This window comes from Lolium rigidum, chromosome 7, assembly GCF_022539505.1.
Source record: "Lolium rigidum isolate FL_2022 chromosome 7, APGP_CSIRO_Lrig_0.1, whole genome shotgun sequence".
Taxonomy (NCBI): Eukaryota; Viridiplantae; Streptophyta; class Magnoliopsida; order Poales; family Poaceae; genus Lolium; species Lolium rigidum.
This window is the reverse complement of record NC_061514.1, coordinates 13,163,628-13,184,534: the sequence shown is the minus strand read 5'-3', so window position 1 is coordinate 13,184,534 and position 20,907 is coordinate 13,163,628. Positions and strand designations below refer to the sequence as shown.

General features: G+C 40.8%; 1 long non-coding RNA gene across 1 annotated transcript; it reads right to left on the bottom strand.

Annotated features, from left to right (window-relative positions):
* Positions 1–4,094: 4,094 nt before the first annotated feature.
* Positions 4,095–4,429, bottom strand: LOC124676486. The gene is made up of 3 exons (XR_006993653.1): positions 4,404–4,429; positions 4,258–4,323; positions 4,095–4,135 (listed from the first exon to the last, which is right to left on the bottom strand). It is a non-coding gene; the product is annotated as an uncharacterized LOC124676486 (long non-coding RNA).
* Between the last annotated feature and the right edge of the window lie 16,478 nt (positions 4,430–20,907).

The following is a 20,907-nucleotide window of genomic DNA, read 5'->3' as shown; positions in this document are numbered from 1 at the left end:
TTGCTAGCTTTGTATTTGAGCAAATGTTAGACGATTGCAGCACATAAAACAATTTAACCTATTTCACATATGAAGTTTACTCATTTGTTTTTTGGAAATTTATTGTTTCATAGACTGTGAAGTTCGCTTTTATTTAAAATGCAAGTTCGCTTGTCGAACCTAAGTATGGACTAGTATAGTTCACATTATTCAGAAAGGGAAGTTCATCTTTATTATCAGGAAGTTTATTTTGTCTACCTTTTTAGTTAAAACCACAAACATGAATTAAATAAAAAGTATAGCTCGCCTCCATATTTTTATTTTCTTTCTTGGAAGTGCATTATTTGCATTCGGGAAGTGCAGATGGATAAATTTGATATTTTTGTTCAATATTCGTGATAATTTATCTTCATTTCTGGAAGTTCACACTTCATTCCGTAGCAGATCAGTGTAGGTCTTCTTGGGGCTGACCGAGCACCTGGCTGCCGCATTGGGGTTCAAATATAATCAAACCATCTTCACTTTTTTGGGAAGTTCACTTCGGACATAATGGGAAGCTCAATTTGCACACCGTGAAAGTTCATTTCATTTTATTATGAAACAAACTAAATGGTAATGGTGAGTTCACTTTTGTAAAAGTGAAGTTCACTCCGCAAATAAAATGAAGTTCATTTGAAAAAAAATGCATATTGCTGAGGAGCTCAGAGCAATCTTGTTTTGATGTATAAAGCATTATCTAGTATTTCGTTTGCTCTTGACCATCTACCACTGTCTACTAGTATATTTATACATTTCGTTTGTTGAGGAGCTCAGAGCTAATAATGATGTCTATGAATTGTGTTAGATTTTTTACATTACTAGGTGATACCCCGCCGGCGTTGCGGCGGGAATTTTAGAAAATATACATGAGTAGGAGTAAGAATTGTAGACCTAAGTAATTGACAAAGAAAATATATTACTTAGATATATTCAATACTGAACTGGACATTTTAAAAATTTCATAATATTATGACCCAAGTTTTGACTTGAATAACAAATTAGTGTTGCGGTGTAATAAAATAACATGACTTCCAATTTAGTGAACCTGTGTAAGAAATATGGTTAATATAGGCACCAGAAGCGAGAAAGCATATAGATAACTGGAACTTGACAGCTTAAACAGAGAGAAGAACCATTGCCACAAATATATAATCAACCACTATGATCATGACGCCTGATCGATATCTTAGTACACTCCGGTTTCGCCAATCATCATGTGTTGCGGCGGGATTTCTTAGCGATTTATTGAAGAAACGTCACATACATTTTTCATAGTTTATGAAACATTTGATTAAAGGGAGTTCATTTCATTATTTGGAAGTTGATAAAAAAAGTTACATGATGTGAGGACCCGATGATTGAATTGGTAACTACTTATTGCCTGTTTAAAAAAAATACTCAGAAATGATAACTGTCACTTGTCTCTTTCCTTCTCTGATGTACTCCATTGTGAAGAACTCATCTTTTCCAAGTATGTTTTTGATTTCAGCACGTGAAGGCTCCCCTTGGTCACCCGCCTGTAAAGTTATATACATTGGTCGTTTGATGTGCTTCAGTTCTTCTATTTCTTTAATGTACATCTTGTTAGCTTCTCTTTGACGATTTGGTGCTGATGGAAGTACGGACGCGGCAGGCCTCATTGGCGTGCTGCATATAGTGTACATGAAGATAGGAATTAGAAATATATATGTGTCAATATGAATGTATGGATGACTGAGGATATAGAGATTTGTACATGAAGATATGAAATAGAAATATATATGTGTCAACATGAATGTATGGATGACTGAGGATTACCTGTTGTTTCCTCCTTTTTGCTCCATGTGCCAGGTGATGGGTGAAGCCTCCGGGTTGAAAGTTGTTTATGTATTTTGATATGGACAGATGAATTGCTATTGTTGGTGTTCTGTTATATAGAGGGATGTTGCAGTGCTTTTAATTTGGCCAGGTGTACCTACGGTACCTAAAAATAGAAGATTGACTAAGAATAGAATCAGGCATTTATTGCAAATTTAATGGTATATAGTATGTTTGACAAAGGTTTGAATAAGGCATTTATTGACAATTAGTGAAAGAAAATCAAACCTTGATCCGCGTATATAAAATTCATGAAACCAGGGGAGAAATAGTGAACGAAAAAAAAAAGAACAAAAAAGGACCGGTTACTAATAGCAGGTCCGGAAAAACATGTGACCATGGCATGTAGGAAAGAGCATGTCAAACAATTAGCTTTAGGCAGAGACATGTAGAAGCAGGTTGTTGTACTTACTTAGCGTATGAAAATAAATCATGAAAATAAATCATCAGGACAAAGTACTTAGAAAGCTTCCATGAGACACAGAGATGGACCAGATGTAGTTTCAGCCTTCATGTGTGGGACATGTAAGAGCAGAAAGAGATGAAATCAGATTAATTAGACTGCAAGAAAGGTTTTACTGAGAGAAATCTGAAATAAAATTGGAGAACGTATCGAGCAGGGAATTTTTTTCGCATACCACATCTAACCATTCCAGTCCCTGTCAACCGCACAGGCGTAATCGGCCTTTGCATATGAACATTTTCCCTGTAAATTAGTAGGGGGAATCAATCATCAGCAAAATAAGTAGAGAAAATCCGACACATGTTGGGCACTGCATAAGAACCAGTTGCAGCAGAGGTTTAGTCTATGTTGTGTATGCACATCCAGTGGGAGAAATGAATTATCAGAAAAAAATTGTCAGACTTTCAAGGGCCGTGATTGATGTTACTCTGGACTTTGTAGTTTGGAGTATCAAATTTATGATCTGATATTGAAGGAATAAGATCAGTAGAAAATGCATATACAATGGGTGAAATGCCCTCGCGCGCTGCCTCGCGGCTCTGCACATACCGACGCTGGATGGCCATGTAGTGGGTTGCTGATAGCGACAAAATTCTTACAGTTCAACGGATGCAACACCTGTAAAGTAATTAGAAGAAGTAATAAAATCAGGGATAGTAATGAGCATATTTGACCATATGGCTAAAATCTAGCTGAAAACAAAACCAAAACAGTGTTTCCCTACATAAGCATCAAACGGTCAGTAGGGAATACCTGATCGAAATTTGGTTACCCATGTCACACGCCTGAAGTTCAATCATACCCCTGGTATTTTCCCGAAGTGTGCAGAGAAAGTAGGTGCCAATCGGACTCTGAAAAGAAAACATTTAAGTTTTATAAAGTGCATAAATTCATGTATTGAATAACCAACGGTTCAAACTGATAAATTATGAGTGCAATGAACTTACCAAAATAATAGATGCATCCGATGAAACTTTAGGAAAATGCTCCAGGAATCTTTACTACTAAAAGTGCAGTACGCATTCTCACGAAAGGAAGGTAAGCACTGCAGAAGTATAAACAGTTGCATACTCGTTGATCAATTCTCGTATGAACCATAGAAGTGGCACATTTGCCATGTGATCTTATTGGCATTTTATCAGTTGGCATAAGTGCAGAATAGTCCAAGCAATGGCACACTGGTAGAAACAGGAGTAGATGACACCCATCACACTCCATCACAGTCCAATGTGTACAAACAAAGCAAAAGGCACCTTCACTTTTCTGCCCGTTGGTATATGGCATGTTATGTTGCCAAAAAAAATAGCAGTAACAACACCTCGTTGCACATTAATTTTTGCAGGGATACACATGGTATTACTAATATCGATAGAGAAGTGGTAACCGTTGTCAAAGGAACAATAAATGAAGGATTTGGCCTAATACAAAATAAAACAAAAACTGCGAAAAAGAGTTGATGGCTAGTATTTATTCATGCAAGTCACTCATTGGATCATTTTGAGTTCTTTTGGATTACAATAGAAGCGACTAAATCTACTAATCTAACTGTTTATGCAAGCAGCAATATCAGTAATTCAAGTAGAATCGACTGCAGTCCTTGGTTGTTGCATGTGTGGTTGGTGGTGCCCTGCATGTGGTATAACAAATCAGGGTATTAGAAAGGTAATGGGTGTATATGACATACTATTTTTTTCTCATAAATCTTCATGAATATGAAAATTAATAATACCTGTGTAAATTTATTGGTTATGTTCCTGTGTATCTTACATGTCTTCTGCAACGTTATTTCCTGAACTGCTGTTCGAGGGTAAAAATGAGAATGGAAAATGAGTTTTTTGGGTATTTGATAAGAGAATATGTATGAAAAATGATACTGGCAAATGGAACATTTGTTATTTGATATGAGGAGAAATGCATACTCTTGCTTAGGGCGTTTGACGGTCTGAAGATCAAGTTCTCCAGCTCTATGATGTAGACTTTCTCCACTGCGGAATGAATTTTTTTTGCATTGGTGTGGCATGTAAAAAATTTGATACTGTACTGTAAATATTTCATCTTTTGTTACCTTTCTTTGTTTGTTGGTTCATGTTCTGGGAATTCAAGGCATCTTTTTGCTGCAGAGTTGCTGTTTAGAAGAAACGTCATTTGAAATTCATGCTGAACAGAAAGAAATCAGGGCATCATCGTAGACTTGAATTTATTACCTTAGCTTGTCTTGGTCGGATTGTTGAAATGGAGACATGTTACTATGAAACTCCTGTGGGGTATTGTCATTTGATCTACAAATAGAATTTTTTTGGTCAGGCGGTCTATATATAGTGGGCAACTTAAATTTTATGTTTGAAAGCAAACCTCTGGTTATTTATATTTGGAGATGGGGTGCTATTTATTTCCTGTGCTGTAAAAGCCTGAAAATGTGTATAACGTGAGTATAATATCTAGTGCAGGTCAACTCATGCATAATGGTACCATATATGCAAACCCACTTTGTGAATATGCATATAAGAAGAAATTGTCTAACCTTTATGGATGGAGGCAGCTGTGCATTATCGACTGTGAAGCTCTTTTTGATGATATAATTTATAGGGAACCTGGATGCTGAATCACCTTTCATTACAATATGGAATAATTTGGTTTTACCAATGGCATTATTGAGGACGTTCACATGCTCTGAAGGATCTATTTTCATATTTTGAGAAGTATGGGTGGCATCTCGCTCGACCAAATCTTCAGCAACTGTAGAGAAAGCAATTGCATCTAAGTTGCCTGATTCATCTGCAAGTGTAATAGGAAGCTTGTACCTAGAGTATGCAACAATTTGTTAGTATCATGGTTTGTAGTATAATAAATAACGAAATGAAGGAATATTTGGTGAGCAAAGATGATACAGTGGTTTTGGAGATGAATTTGTGCAAAGGCATGTTGGTGTATTTGAACTGTTGTTGTAGCCCTTGTCACACCGATTGCATCCTTTGTAGTACCAATTAGCTGTTGTTACTATAGATTGCACTTTTGCTATGGTACTAAAGCTGGCTCTTTCCTACAGACAGAATAATTATACAAAAATGAGACCATATTGAAAAGCTCATGTATATAGAAATAATGAGGTAAGTTGTTGTGCACCTGAAAAGATGAAGCTGGCAAAGTTGATATTTCATTTAGAGTGTATAGTTTTCCTGCTGCTTCAAGTGGAGATAGGTAAACAACTTTAGGTAGTTGTTGTTGTAGAGTTGGAGTTTCCCACTGATAGCTTTCAAATATTAGTTTTAAAAAATGTCAGCGTGTTTAAATTTGGGAGAAATACTGTAGCCATATAAGTAGGTTTAGGAAAAATGGACTGACCTCTTTCGATAGTCGTTAACTTCAGATGTATCCAAGTCTATGTATATTGTGGTTGCAGAGTTTGAAGATATTGTTAGTTTGCCCAAAAAATTCCCCGCAGTGACTCCAGCAAAAATCCCAACCACAGTGCCTTGTTGTGACTTTTTAAGTACTGCTTCTTCATCAAAGGCCTCACCATGCTTGCCCCAAAGACGTATTTCCTGTGTTTGTTCGCTGCATGTGGAATATTATTTGTGAAACACAGTGGATAGGTTGCTGAAGATAAATTTGAATTGAGTGTTGTAGCAAGAGAAAATACTCTAGGTTTCGAATTTTGATTATCCTGAGCTTATGTTGAGATGTTGGGCTTGCATATTCAAATGGTCCCACGTGACTAATGACTCCAATCATATCTAAAAAAAGAAAAGAAAGGGTATGTAAGAAACAATCTCATGGGACAGTATGTTAATGGTACTTGAAAGGAAAAAAAAAAAAGACAATCAAATGATACCTTGTAGAGGTCTTGTCATGATATCCATTTCTGGCAGTTTATCAAATGGACAAAACTTGAATGAAAACTTTGGTATATTTACTCCCCTGGTCTCTAGTTGGTGAACCTTAGTGCTGTTCTTGAATTGTAGCATATAATTCTGATAGTGGTATACGTAGGTTTTGTTTTTGATATCGACAGCCGCAACATCAGTAAACATGTAGACATTTCCTTCAGTGAGTAAGGTGCGGAATTGTTTCTGGAACCTCTTGGGCACACTCAGCTGCGCCATGTTGCCCTGCGGTAAAATAGTATTGGGTAAGTTAATGTAAACAAAGTTATTATGTTTGATATTGGAAATAATATTACAATAGAAATTACTTGTTCATCTAAAATAACTCCGTCAATGCTGATGAGAGGATCTGCAAACTTGGATTTGACGTTGATTGCGTCCCATAGCCGTAAGAGGCGTCCAACAACCTTGCAGGTCTGCTGTCCGGGGGTGATGCATTGAAGTGTTGCAGGGGAGTCCATTCCTACAAAAATCTGCAAGAGAAGGATAAAGGATATTTAAAGTAATATTGGAACATGCATCATGCATGTATGAGTTAGTAAAAAGTAGGATGTAGGTAGAATGCACATGAAGAAAGAAAATTCCTTTATTTCAACGCTGTCTATTAATTTGACTGAACACTTCATCATACACTACATTAATTGTGCAATTCTCATAAGAATCTGGACTGTTTTCAATAAGAATCTTCAATCCCTTTGGTGAAGTAACTCTTGAACATGCCACGTATAGTTGACCATGGGAGAATACCGGAGATGGCAAATAGACTCCAACTCTATTAAGTGTTTGCCCTTGACTTTTGTTTATTGTCATTGCGTAAGAGAGGCGGATGGGAAATTGTCGCCGTTTCAATTTGAAGGGCCATCTGGAGCTACTTGATGTTGTGATAATTCGAGGTATATATACTCTTGAACCTGCAGCTTTTCCTGTTATGATTTCACCTTCAATTACACGATTTGTCAATTGTGTGACAATGAGCCTAGTACCATTGCAAAGGCCCCTTGATGGATCAAGATTGCGCAAAAGCATTATAGGGACTCCAATCTTTAAGCTCAACTTATGGTCAGGAAGCCCAGGCATAGGAATGGTATTAAGAAACTCAGTTGGGTACAACGCCTCTAGAGTGGAATGATCAGCAGAGCTATCATCAATTGAATCTGCACTGTAATATGACATTTCGGAAGTTGCTACTTGAGAAATCATCCTGCTATTTATTTCCGACACAACATCATTTGTAGGTGCTAAGATTGCGCGCTCGCAGAAATATGAAGCAGGATTTGTTGGTTGAAAACCTGAGTTGTAGACGAACAATATGAGTTCATCAAGGTTTTTATGACCAGGGGAGAGAAGTAGAGATTGTGGAATCTCTATAAAAGAACTTTTGGGTTCGTTTGAAATAGGAACAAAAGGTTCTGTTCCATTTCCTACCCTGAGAAGCCATTCAGCAAAATTACTTAGGTCTTCTTTATCTCTGTCGGAGAGAGCTCCTGACTTCAGCCTCATATTTTCAGTTAACTGCAATAATGTACATTTTTTCCACAAATATGAATTAACAATACATGATCGCAAAATCTGTTGTTTTGTTGCATTTTGTATCACTGGAAGGGTCTGCCGAAAATCTCCACCAAGGACTACAGTCATACCTCCAAATTGATTGTTCTCAGAACTTTGCCTAGTTTCTGACAGTATATCTCTAAGAGTACGGTCCAATGCCTCAAAACAATACCTATGATTAACAGGCGCCTCATCCCAAATAATAAGAGAAGTTTTTTGGATAAGTTCAGCCAAGTGTGTGTTTTTTTTAACACTACACATGGAAGTCTGAGTAATATCCAATGGAATCTTAAAACGGGAATGGCAAGTTCGGCCACCTGGTAATAGCAGGGACGCAATTCCTGACGATGCTACTGCTAAAGCTATTTTGCCTTTACTCCTTACAGAATTGAGCAAGGTAGTCCATAAGAATGTTTTCCCAGTTCCTCCATATCCATAAACAAAAAAAGTTTGGCCTTCATCATTCATTACAGAATTAAGAATAGCATGATAAACAGTTTTCTGGTTGTCGTTTAGTCTTGCAATATTCTCTGTTGCAGCGGCAGTCATATCAACTATATCATAACGAAGTTCATCGTGCAGGAGTCTATTTTCATGTGATATATTCCCAACATCGTCTGGTAGTGGCAAATTAAAATGGGATAAGCAATATCCTGCATCTCTTAGCATTTTATCCAATTCAGTGAGAAGATAAGATGAAGCATACATATCTGCTAATGGGTTCTTCAGTTGACTATGGGTGCAATTCAATCGGTGTTGTGCATCTTGAGACATTTGTGGTGCATATTCATCGAAAAGTTTTCTAGGATTTGTTATCTGACAAAAGAGCAACATTGTAACAAACAACTGGCGTAACTGAAATGGCATGGCCCATTGAGTTGCATCTTTCAACGCAGAGGACCATTCTTGGTCATCACCAAGGAGACCTAAAGCCTCACATGCAGCACGAAATGTAGGATATTCATGGCCAGAGATAGTTCTGATTTGAGCAAATGAAGTTGCTCCTTTGACAATGTGAAGCAACATTCGCAAATAGTAAGGTTCTCCTTGGGAAGGGTTTACATGAGCAATTCTGCCAATTTTCTTTTGAAAACCACGACGACAATCCCAGTATTTTCCATTCGGGTGCCATGTAAATTTTTCAGGAAATTCTATGTATGTATACTGTTTAGCAATAGGGTGATCCACATTAGCTTGTAACCATGCAGTCAACTTAGTTGTCATATTCTTAGGATTTTGAATGACTTCTTCAAGATTGTCATCTTCTGAATAAATAACATTGTTCTCAAATGGTAGATGAACAGGTAGTCTTTCAACAGAAATGCTTGTATAATGAATATCATATCCTTTCAAACGCCAATCAGCCTCATGTGGTGTGACATAGCGACATTCTAGATAATTATCTATTTCATTGACTGTTTCACTTGATGGGTCCGATGATGCAGAATTCGGATGGATTTTAGTTTTGGCACAATCAAATCCTTTTGTTACATACTTGAACAAATATTTGTGCATACCATCATGATTAACCTTCTCTACATTTATATGAGCTTGATATTTAACCACCAAGTCGACATTGTGAGGAACGACAAATCTGTTATCAACTTCAACCTCATTTCTAGTGGCAGTAATGCCATTGTTTGGCCGAGCATATTGTGTGAAACCATTCTCTAATACTGTGGTTTGCTCACAGAAATCCTTAGGGTAGAATTTTGTGCATTTTCCTTCAGACATGCATGGGGAATTAGGGTTTACACATCCACAAGGACCGTGTATCATGAATTTAGAGACTGCATCATATCCTACCGGATCCTTTTCCGAGTCGCAGCAGCTGAGCTGAAATATAGTAGTCTATCTTTTGTGCATTTAAGGGCTCATCTTTAGCTAACCATATGATAATATGTACATGAGGGAGGCCACGTTTCTGAAATTCAACTGTGTAGATAACTACAAAAAGAGACTTTTGTTTAGGAATATGGTAATATTAGACTAAGGTAACGTAAATAAAATTATTGATTGAACGAATGCTAAGATTACCTGCGTTTATGGGTCCAAAGAATTCGTTTTTTTTAATATCATCCATTAACATATCAAGCTTCATTTTGAAAACCCTGTTGACAATGTCTGGACGGTCAGAAGGCTGTTGCCCTGGGATTGATGATAGAGCCTCTAATACTTCAGGCCAGGCAGTATTTGAAGTGAACGTGACAAAGAGATCTGGGCAACCAAATTTTCTACAAATAGCTATGGAGTCTTGATAGTTTTGGTACATATAGCGAGGGCCCCCAGTAAATGAAGATGGTAATATAATCCTCTGGCCAACGGAAGAACCGGAGGTATTACCTCTTGAGACGGAATTTGCCAAGGCATTGTATGGAGACGATCTGTACTTTTTCTGAAAAGCGGGAGTGCGATAGAATGCAATACGAAATTCTTCGACACAACAATAACCATCCACAAAATAAGCCTGTGTTAATCTTTTGCCTTTTAACGGTGTGTTGAAATCACCCGGTCTATCGTGTAATCTATATGCATAGTACTCTAGCATTGTCACTTTCTTACGTTGCATATTTGAACTTGCTGTTGTGGGACGATACATGATGTCATCATGGTAACCACTCTCTCCATAGGGGAACAACAGAGGATATTGCATAGCCATGAATCTGCAATGTTTTTCATTTATCCGCTGTAGCCCTGATGAACGGTTATCTACTATTATATCCCTCCCAACATCTGTTATCCCAATGTCACCAACAACCAACCCTACCACCTCAGATGTAACTGGAGCACTATAGATATCTCCATGCGCGTCAGGCTTGCCATATAATCTGATGAAGAATTGATCAGGAGCATCTGGAGATAACTTTTCACGTGCTGTTCTAAAAAGTTTAACGACGGGATTATGGGTATCTAGCATTGTTATGAGGGCCTTGACAATGTCTTCACTGGCATTGAAAGAAGGGCGAGAAGTTGAAGTGCGACTGGATGTGCCAGAGGATGAAGTAATATTGATACGGTTTCTAACCTCATGCTCTGTATCATAGATGTACAGTTGTGCATATTCTGGTCTCTGGCCCTGGGGAGGTGGCATCAAAGAACCAAATCGATGGCAGACTGTACCACTAACCTTGAAGACATATGGTGCCCGCCCATTATTTATAGAGTCAATAACTTTAGCGCCCATTGAGGTCATTGCAAACATGGTATTATACTGTCGAATATGGTCAAAGAAATGTTTTGAAACAGTGCTGTCCTTTGAGGTTAATAAATCCAACAGGGGTTGAGGAGGAGGATCATATGGGGGCAGGTAGATCTTCCCTCCTTTACAACACAGGTTATAAGTTGGATCAGAAGTATTTCTCTCTCTTCGTAGACGTTCTTCATACCAAAATAGAGCACCACAATGTTTGCATGAATGCGTTGGGCCCCCAAGGTTTAACGGTTGAAAGATAGTTCCTGAAAGGTTTAATGTTGGCTGGTTTTATTTTTTTTCTAAAAGGAGACCTCTATGTGAGACGTGGTAAGGGGAACATGAAAAAGCTTACGGTTGTGGGTAAAGCTGAAAGGTGGCGTTATTACAACTCGTGCAGATGATTCCTCATTTAATCTTGGACGCACTGAACGTTCTTCAGTAGACGCTGTGGTGTGTTCGATATACAGGTATAAATTAAATAAGTTAATATGTATGGCAGCTAGTATAACAGAATATTTCAAGAAACATATTGACCCTCACCAACCTCTAGTCCTAAGCTGCATACGCCGTTGCCGGTTATCCGAAGAAAAAGAAGGGTGTAGGGTAGGAGTGACTGCAGGCTGAGAACTACGGCGGGGGCGACCACGACCACGACCACGCGAAACGGAATGGCTAGCAGGTTGAATATTTTCAGAGCTATCCATCTTTTGCGAACAGATACATGCTTATTTAAAAGAAGCAGCACAGATGCATTCTAGTGAGTATTAACCAATAAATTGACTCTCGACAATGTAAATGTGAAATTAAGAGTAGATTACAGTACGCGTACCAAGGGAAGAATGCACTGCGAATGATGAACAGATGTATAAATCCCAATGGAAGAATGCAGCGGAAATGATGAACAGATGTATAAATCAATCCGAAATGAATTCCAACAAAACTGTACGGCCTGTGGTAGCAGCGGAAGAAATCCGAAGGCGCGACAATTTCCGTACGCGGAGATGAATCTGCAGGTTGTATATTTTCAGAGGTATTCATCTTTTGGGAGCAGATGCAGGTATACTATTAGTTGCTGGAGGGCGGTGTCCTTTTTATTTTTGAGGCCACATAGTTCAAGCCATGTGTTGTTGCATATTCTGGCTTTTTTGTCTGGGCAACTCTTTTTTGCAGTACATGCATTGTGCACTGTCCAGCATCGCGCCAACACACGACTAATCTAGACTGCCATTTTCTGATCATAGATCCGGTGTATTGTATAATCGATCTATGGTCATTTGTCCTTTTCTATTTATAATCGCGGCCCATAAGTTTCGAATATTCCATCTATTCTATCATTTTTCTTATGCTCCATCTATTCTATCGTTTTTCTTATTTGTTTGATGCATCTATAGACTCGCCAAAAGTAAGTAGAAGTAAATAGATCTATCGGTCACTTGTTTTTTCACCACAAACTGAAGTCAAGTTCTGAGATGGACATTTTTAATTGTTTATTTGTAATGCGAAAGTAATATGGTCTAACAATATGTATTAGAAATGCTCGATATATGTGATTTGTGAACATAATTTTGGAGGTCTATTGTTTGAGGTAGTGTTTGAAAGTTGAGCAAATGATGAACCATACTGAAGTAAGCTTCTAGACTGTATATAAGCTGTAGGTTGGGCAAATTGAGAAACTAAAAGGACATTATTTCAGAAACAACGGCAATTATGGATTAATGAGCGCACAATGACTTAGCTGGTGGAAATGAAAATGTAGCCTGCTAATCGCTGGATTGCCATGCTGTAAGCTTTCCTTCAGTTATCTTCCAAAAAATATAAGCAATTTCCCTCTTTCCTAAGTTAAGTGATTTCAGTTATTCATCTAATGTACTAATCCCTACTTTGATTTCAGTATCTCTTTCCCCACTGTGCCAAATGACCTTGCGTCATGATGCATCAATATGGGGATTCAGCATATTCCAGGCCTTAGTGTACACTGAACTTATAACAGCAACAAACATGGCACTCTTTTGTTATAATAGAAAATAATATGATTAATAACTATAAAACTGTGTATCTTCAATGATTGTATGAATAACACTTACCGTCTTATTTTTTCTTAGTGTTTGACTGGGGCGAGTGTATTAATGTGTTCTTCGCAGGAAAGGCCTACACTTAGATATATGCTGGCTTTCCTTCTGTAACCATGGAGGGACCCAAGGAGCATGTGTAGTCCAACTAACTAAAAGGCGATCTGAAACGTGCACGTAATTCAACTTTTCTTTCACAATTCAGATGGGTAAAAAAATGTGTTCCACCACTCTCTTTGTAAATAACAGGCATATGCAATTGTGCTATCAGAAGATATCCCTCCAAAGTTTCATAACTATTCTAAGGTCAGACATGTGTGCCACAGCAACGCTGGCGGGTTATCGTCTTTTGGGAACAGATACATGTAAATTAAATATACCAGCACAGAAGATTGGACTGAGCATAACAAATGAATTGACGCGGAACAAATGTAAATTTTAAACGAAGAGGAGGAGATCACAGTAGGCGTGTACCAGTTGAAGAATGCAGTATACACTGTGGATGATGAACAGGTGTACAAATAAATCCGAAATCAATTCCACAAAAACCGTACGGCCTGGGGTACCAGCGGAAATCCGAAGGCGCGACAACTTCCGTAGGCGGAGATGAACCTGGTAAATTGTAAAATTCGTGTGAGGGATTTAGGGATTGTAGAAAAGGAAGGATGAAGAACAATGGAGAGAGGTACCTACCGGCGTTCGAGCAGCTGCCCGTGTTGCCTGCAGTGGCGTAGTTTGGCCGGTTCGTTGTGGGGGCGCACAGCACCATCGCGTGGGTTTAAGATGGCGGCAGCGGAAGAAATTTTCCTAGCAGTTTCTACTGCCTTGAAGAAGGATTTATTGCGTTTAATGGTAGAAGATTGGCATCAGAGGAGAGCCGTTTGGACTTGCGAGCAGGTGCGAACGAAGAAGCCGAACGGAGGCAGAGTGGCGCGAGGGTTGGCGATGGCCGAACGGAGTCGGAGCCGTGGTGGGGCAGAGATCGATGGGAAGAGATCGTTGGGGACGAAGAGGAAGAGAGTCGGCCGGTTCATGGGCCGGGGTCGGGCCATCTGGCGAGGAAGGGCAGCAGGGATCGATGTCGATGGGGAGAGGATCCGTGCGCCGGTTGTACCTCCGTTCGGGCGTCTGGAGAGGAAAGGGAGACGCTCCGCGCGGGATCCGCGGGCGGGATCCGCGCGCCGGGGCTGCCTCCGTCGTCGCGTCTGGAGAGGAAGGCGAGAGCATCCCGCGCGCGTCGTGCTGCCTCCGGTCGGGCGTGGTCGGCTGGAGAGAGGAAAGGGAGAGAATCCTGCCTCCGGTCGGGCTGGAGAGGAAGGCCCACGGGGGCGTGGCTGTCTGGACGTCCGTTCGGGCGTGGTGTGTGGAGAGGAAGGGCAACCGGACGTGTCGGGGCGCGTGGGTGTGGCACCAAATCTGACCCAGTGACGTGGCTCAATGTGAGGCCAGCAAAATGGGACCAAGTATTAAGAAAGAGAAGATATGTAGGGAGTAGTAGCATTCTGTTTAGGCAAAGTTTGGATAATTGCAACACACAACATTCGTTTCTGAAGTTAACTTTCCGATTTCAAGAAGTTACTTCATTGCATCTCGTATGTGCAGGTGTATCTTCACAAAATACATTTTCTGAATGCTTTTGGATACTCCATTTTTTGATATTTGTAAGCCTATAAGATCTGAGAGAGGTGGAAAAGCAGTGGAGTTTTGATAAAACACAGGAATGAAACATTGCAGTTGTATTATACTATTATGGTTAATAGGTAATGGCAGTTCTTGACATACTTTTTTTTGTATCATAGACTAAGCCTTCTCTGCCAGCACTCAAAATTGTAGGAAGTTTATTTTGTTTTAGTAGACGGTAATTTTTGACAACTGAGCAGTTCAATTAGGCCGAAGGAGGGACTTCACGTTCCTGTAAAAAACAGAGAAAAATGTAACCGATACACTTCTTTATTTTTGGTTGGCTCTATTCTGAAGTTCTGCTCCGTGAATTGACTAGTGTAAACAATTTTGCTGCAAGTTCACGTTGCTTGTAGATGAAAGTTCAGTTATTATATCTGAAGTTCCTCCTGTGTTGCAGGCAAGTGAGGACACCATGGACCTGCCGTGTGTGGATGTAGCAGGGCATGAGGTGGAGCAGGAGAGTCCTGTGCCGGTGTTGCACAAGGCTCGTTGGAACTCCGGATTAGACATATGCAGTAGTTCACTTGCTCATCGTGGGAATGCCTCATTCGGCAAAGACAGAAGTTCACTTACACGATGAAGTAGGGGTGATGCACCAGGTTCTGGAGTTAAGTTCTGCCATTTTTCTGCAGTTTAGTTTATTTGTTTCTCAGTTCAGTTTTTCCCTTTCCTGAAGTTCAGTTCATCATAATGTGTCAAGTTCACTTGTCATAAGCTATGTGTTGTACTGTTGCCTGCAGGATGACGTGCAATTTCAAGGAAAGTATGATTTGTGGCAGGCTGTGAATGGTAACCAGTAGACGTAGTAATAACATGTAAGTCTCTTCCCCTATACTAGGTGATACTGATAAAACATAGTGGCATAGTTATTCTACTATTAATAGCGTTTTGGTGCCTTGTTGCTTAGTATAAAAAACACTTCTGGCAGTTAAGTATATTTTCTGAGAAATTCATTGAACTTATTGAACTTCTGGCAGTTCGCTTAGTACTGGATTTTTGTTCTTCCTTTTGACAACAAAGAATTATTGTTGCCGTATTTTAAGATGTGTAATTCCATGAAATTCACTCCTGGGTTCGAAGTTCATTTCTTGCCAATTTGGAAGTGCAGGTATATCGCGTTTGACCTCTCTGAACCACCTTCAAGATGTGCGCCTTACCAGCTTCAGGGGATGACTGAGCGTGGCTCACTGAGTACTTCGCCAAGAGTTCTGCATCCTGTTCTAGTTTGACCTCTCTTTAATTTTTATTTTTACATTATGGCGTGATCTCCAGCCACGACGCATTGATGGAGGCATGCGCCACAGCCTTGGACATGCAAGTATTTACAAAATAATGATTATGTTACTTGGCAACCTAATGGTACTTCCAAATATGCATCAAAACAATGTCGGTGTGGGAGTTTTCTTTCATTTTTTTGTTGTAATAATTTCACTTTGATATGACAGGCTGATGTTTTTTCTGTCCTGGAGTTCACTTCCTACTTATTTTTTATCAACAATGTCACTATGTATTTTCCCAAAAGTTCACTCTCTAAACACCAACGGTTCACTATTCACTATTTATTATTTGGAGCAGCTTAGCTTATCTGACGTAGGAATTAACTTTTTTAGTCCGCATAAAGACTCAATTAATCCTCTTCTCAAGAAAGTTCACATTTTTTATAGCATGAAGTTCACCAAAATTCTTATACAAGCTCGCTTCGAACTATCCACCAAGTTCATTTTTATATGAAATGTGTAACGTGGTTGTGAAGTTCAATATTGTTTTAGAAAATTAGATGATAAATTTAAAATGGTCTAGGAAGTTCATTATTTTGTTGTTGCATGGTTCATTTCATGAACATTACACCAAAATTCTTCTAGAAGCTCGCATAGAAAATACACAAAAGTTCTCTCAGTGAATATTAGTAGTTCAGTTCATATAATATTGATGTTCACTATGAACAATAGTTTGAAAGAACAACGACAAGTTCTAAAAATGGAGTTTTATATTTTTAAATCTGCTCTCAAATTGTTAAGAATTTCGATAAATCTTCTAAAAATGGAGTTCACTTCGAACTGGACTAAAGTTTCGGAAGTTCGCCTGTACAATATTGATTATTGAAGTCCGTCGGGAAGTTCAGATTCATGGAAGAAGAAGTTCACATCCACGAAGTTCGCTATAATTTTATTATATGCCTAAAACTTTTATATCGCGATCGGAAGTCCACTAACAGATATAAGGAAGTTCACTTCTATATTCGAGCACCTCATGCACTCGTTTTTACGGACGGAAATCATACGCATAGAAATCGTCCGTACAACCACCGATTGCGCAAATCGATCAACTCAACGTACAATTAGCACTAATATAACTCTACTAATACTCCAACAGATCGCAATGCCACACCTAATCAATCTAGATGAGCAAATTTCGAAATGTTCTCGTGTCGGCGTTATCTTCACTTTTATGTATTTCTGAAATTAAACTAAAACCATTTAGAATTTGGAAAAACATTCAACATGAAAAAGATTCGCCTAATCAATATCTTTTCAACGCAATATCATTTGGAACATTCCGATGAGTGGTTCAGAAATAAGCCCCAAAAACAGTTCGAAAAACCGAGAAGTTCGAAGAACGTAATCACGTATTTTCAAATCTGCTCTTAAACTATAAAGAATTTAGAAAAGTGTTCTTCATGAAAAAGGTGCGCCTAGTCAGTACCTTTCCAACGGCGTATCATACGCATCATTCCGATAAACGGTTTGAAAACTGGAACCCCAAAACTGTACAGCAATAGAGAAATCCGCGAAAACGTTGTTTTGTATATTTCAAATTAGTTTTAATCACTATAGAATTTGGGAAAACAATGAACAAGAAAAATATGCGAAATTTCCGTGCGAATCCAACGGTATATTATACGCATCAATCCGATAAGCGGTTTGAAAATCATCATGAAAATACTGTCCGCACGAACATGCAATTCTGGTATTCTGTCGAGAAGTTCACTTGTGAAACACGCGGAAGTTCAGAAAGGGTTCGAGAATAGTTATTCTCGAACCGGTTCGAGAATAGCAGACCTATATATATATATTGTGAGGCAACTTAATCAAAGTGTGTGTTTTCATTCGAGAACTTGTCAATATATTCAAGTTAATTAATTTATCAGCGCTAATTATATAATTAATTAATGAATGAATCTCAGGGATGTTCGATCATACATGATCGTGTTATCACCAGAATTTGACCGGATCAGAGGTGGGCCGCGATTAAAGATGGGCTTGGAGAATATACATAGAAGAAATACATGAATCGGCCTTGTATACAAAGTTTGGGCTAGTTTGCCCGTGTATCTGTAATATAGTAGGATACGTGTCGGTTAGATAGAATTTGGCTCGTGCACGGTTGGGATTATTACCACGTTAGAAAGTCTACGGACTATAAATATGTATCTAGGGTTTCTGAAATAAACAACAATCACGTTCACCACAAACCAATCTAGGCGCATCGCCAACTCCCTTGTCTCGAGGGTTTCTTCCGGGTAAGCATCATGCTGCCTAGATCGCATCTTGCGATCTAGGCAAGTCACGTTTATTCGCTGTTCATGCGTTGCTCGTGCTGAAGCCTTGTTGATGGCGAGCAACGTAGTTATCATAGATGTGTTAGGGTTAGCATTGTTTTATCGTATCATATGCTTTCGTCCATGCAACCCCTAGACGTCTAGCTGCCCTTACACCTATCTTAGGTGTAAGGGCGGCACCCCGCTTGATCATTATTTAGTAGATCCGATCCGTTATGATTGCTCCTTGTTCTTCAAGGATTAGTTTAATATCTGCATAGTTAGGCCTTACAAACGGGTTGAAGGATCCGAGTGGCACGTAGGGTGTAGTTTGCTAGCCCTAGACAAGATGTTCCGGGGATCAACTTCATGTTGGTTTTTAGGCCTTGTCTAGGGTCGGTTTATGATCACCGTGCGTGGCCGCCAGGCTCAATCACGCGTAGGATGTTCCGATTATGTGGTGAAAACCCTAAATCGTCGTAGGTCGTTTTAACTTTATATTGATCAAGCAGGACCACCATCTGATCGTACACCTCGTACGAATCATGGGTGGATCGGCTCCTTGAGCCGATTCACGAGACAACCCGAGAGCCGATCGAGGCTCGTATTTAATGTTTACGTGTATGCCATGCAGGAAACTAAGCGAGGCAAATCCATCACCTTCCCGACCAGGTATAGGTCAGGTGGCACGCCCTTGCACCAGCGATCGGACGTGCGTGCCGAGTCTTTGCGGGCCGTCGCTCGAGGGACCAGGGCCAGCCGCAGATCCCGGGAGCCTCCCGGCTCTCTTGTGTTGCCCGTCGCTGCTCGCCGGTGGGTTTCTCGACCGCAACACATTCTCGGCACGCCCGGTGGGACGAGTCTTCGACATCAACCGCATCGCCATCTACATCCGAGATGGCGGAAGGCACTCCGATCACGTACGAGGATCCGGCCGAGGAGCTCAAGAAGAAGTATGACGAGGTCAAAGCGATCCTCGAAGCCGACCTCATCGGCTCTTTCCGGAAGAACCCGCTCACACGGCATCAGGTGGAAAGGGTTCTCACCTGAAGGCGCGCTCGATGGAGTGGACCTGTCCGCCCCGTCAGAAGAACGCACCAGGTCTCTGCGTCAGAAGATTAATTTCATGGTAGCTCATTCGCTGCACCGCCACTCTGAGAGCCTGGTGAACACTTTGGAGCGTGTCGCTTTGCGGGTGATCCAGGAAATCATGAGGCATCAGTTCACCGGCATACGTCGTCTACAAGATCGGTGGTGACCCTAGTGATTACCAGTTCTTGCATGAGGCGCCTAAGGATATCCCTCACGGATACACGTGCACATACGTGCCAGACTGCGATAGGCTGGGCACTCACAAACCAGATCGCAACGAGCAGGGACTTCGGAACAGCGAGGAGGAACTTCGGGAACAGATCTTGAGAAGCAGACGTGGCTAGCTAAGTATGGCATCCCGATAAACCTCCAGAGCCCAACTCATGCAGTTGGCTCAGAGCTTGAGAAGCAAGCGTGGCTGGCTAAGTATGCCACTCCGGCAAATCTTCAGAGTTCGACTCCTGCAGCCAGCACCGCGGATCAGATCAACAATCTTGAGAGACCAGTTCGGCATGGTACCGAAAAGGAGGGCAATCGGCTATTCCAAGCCGTACCCCAACGAGTACGAGTTGATCCCACTACCACCCAAATATCGGCTCCCTGAATTCTCCAAGTTTAGTGGATCAGATGGTTCCAGCTCAATCGAGCATGTGAGCCGATATTTGGCACAGCTGGGCACGATCTCAGCATCAGATGAGCTGCGTGTGAGGTTCTTCGCACAATCCCTCACAGGATCGGCTTTCGGGTGGTACACATCGCTGCCACCAGACTCTATCCGGACTTGGAAGCAGTTGGAGGAGCAGTTCCACATGCAGTATCACTCAGAGGCTTCCGAGGCTGGCATTGCCAATCTAGCACAAGTACGACAGAAGCGCGGAGAAACGGTGTCAGAATACATCCAGCGCTTCAGGACCGTTAGGAACCGATGCTATTTGGCTCGTGTGACTGAAAAAGAAGCAGTCGAGTTGGCGGTGGTAGGTCTCGCATCACCGATCAAGGATGTGGCCTCCCAAGCAGACTACCCTTCACTGACGCACATGGTGCAGAAGCTGTCATTATATGAACAACGCCACCCAGAGGTATACCAGGATAAATTCAAGCGTGCGGTGGTCCTGGTTGAGGCAGATGAAGATGAAGGCTCTGCGGGAGATCAAGAGGTAGCAGTGGCTGAATGGACTCGGGGGGCAAGCCCCGTGTCCTGCAAGTGGGTTAAGCCACAAGGTCCTCCAAGAGGGTTTGACTTCGACGTGACCAAGGCTGAGCAAATTTTCGACCTCCTACTTAAGGAGAAGCAGCCTAAAGGTACCGGAAGGCCACAAGATCCCCACGGCTCGGGAGCTGAACGGAAAGCCATACCGCAAGTGGCATAACACGTTCACCCATGCCACCAACGACTGCAGGGTGTGGCGGCGGCGGGTCCAAATGGCGATAGAACAAGGGCGTCTAATTTTCAGCCGGTACGCCATGAAGGTCGACACACACCCCTTCCCCGCCGTTAACATGGTGGAGTGCACTTACCCGGAGGGTGCCGGCCAGGATTCTCGTTCAACATCAACATG